Source organism: Lactuca virosa, chromosome 3 (genome assembly GCF_052849685.1).
Source record: "Lactuca virosa cultivar CGN04683 chromosome 3, Lactuca_virosa_CGN04683_v6, whole genome shotgun sequence".
In the NCBI taxonomy this organism is placed as follows: domain Eukaryota; kingdom Viridiplantae; phylum Streptophyta; class Magnoliopsida; order Asterales; family Asteraceae; genus Lactuca; species Lactuca virosa.
The window spans coordinates 87670174-87671607 of record NC_136428.1 but is presented as its reverse complement, the minus strand read 5'-3'; positions in this window follow the sequence as shown (position 1 = coordinate 87671607).

Below are 1434 nucleotides of genomic sequence, written 5' to 3'. Positions count from 1 at the left end.
AAGCTAAGATCTGAAGTTGTAACTTAAGATCTGGACTTTCCTTGGTCTCTAAGTCCATAAAGTTTCAGCTTTGGCAAGCATGAACCTTCCCTCTAGTGTGAGACTTCTTTGTAAGCTTGGTTTTGTCATTTTAAGGCTTTAGAGCTTTGCATGCACGTAAAGTTTGCAACTTTACGTGATAAACATGCCTTGGGAAGCTGGATCTGCCATATGGAACCTTAGCATGTCTTAAAAAGCATTTGTATGGATGAAGGACTGAAGGGACTTGACGAGTTGCATGGTTAACTCGGCGATTCCGATGAAGATTGTCGTGGGCTCGACGAGTCAGATGAGTGACTCGGCGAGTCGGCTATGGTTTTCCCAACCTTTGGACACGTATGGACTTGGCGAGTTGCAAGAGGAACTCGTCGAGCTGGCCAAAGAGGTTACGATTGCAAACTGTAGGAACTCGACGAGTCACTCTAGTGACTCGGCGAGTTGACTAGTTATGTAAGGAACTCAGCGAGTAGCTATGGGTACTCGACGAGTTGAGGTCAACATGGATTGTTGACCTTGACCGTTGAATTTGAATTTGACCATGGGTTGACCAGTTGACTTCTGGGGACATTTTGGGAATTTGAAATTTACAAGCATGGTTCTATGGTGGTTATAGGTGGTGGAGTTGTGCCGGCGATCTGAGAGTTTGAGTTATCTTCGAGTCGGCAGTGTGAGGTGAGTTACCCTCATTATACTAAGGGGTCTAAGGCACCAATGCCGACCCACTGGATATGATTTCCTAACAGTTGGTAGTATGTTGAGTATGAGTTAGTGTTGTATGTTAGTTGCTATGTCAGTTAGGTAGATTTGTAGGACTACCTGTAGTATCATGTGATTATCTGCATGTACATTATTTGTGTTATATGTCGACATAGTATGTGAGATGGGTTGAGGTGATACTGCTCCGTGCGGTAACCGACAACCCCGTGAGCATTCCAGATACGAGCTGAGGGAGACTCGTACTGTGGGCTCGGTGGCAATCCAGATGTGAGCTGTGGGCCTGGAAGGCAATCCGGACTCACACTGTGGGCCCAGGGGGTAATCCAGTCGGTAAGCTGTGGACCCATTGCATCTTGTTCAGTTTGTTATGTTATGATATTACTGATATCGTTATGTGGATGGTATGTGTATCGGTATTTTAGGGGAAACTCACTAAGCTCTCAGGCTTACAGTTTTAGTTTATTGTTTCAGGTATGATCGTACAACTCCTCATGTTTTGTTTATGTTTCTGGGAAAACTCTAATATAGAATATTTTGAAAACAAATCTGTAATAACTGTTGGTTTTTAAATGTTTTGAAAAGTTTTAAATTGGCTTGGATTTTTGGGTGTTACACATTAGAGTAGATTACGATGAATTAGGTATAATGGGAGGCTTAATTCATCATCTGAATGAGACT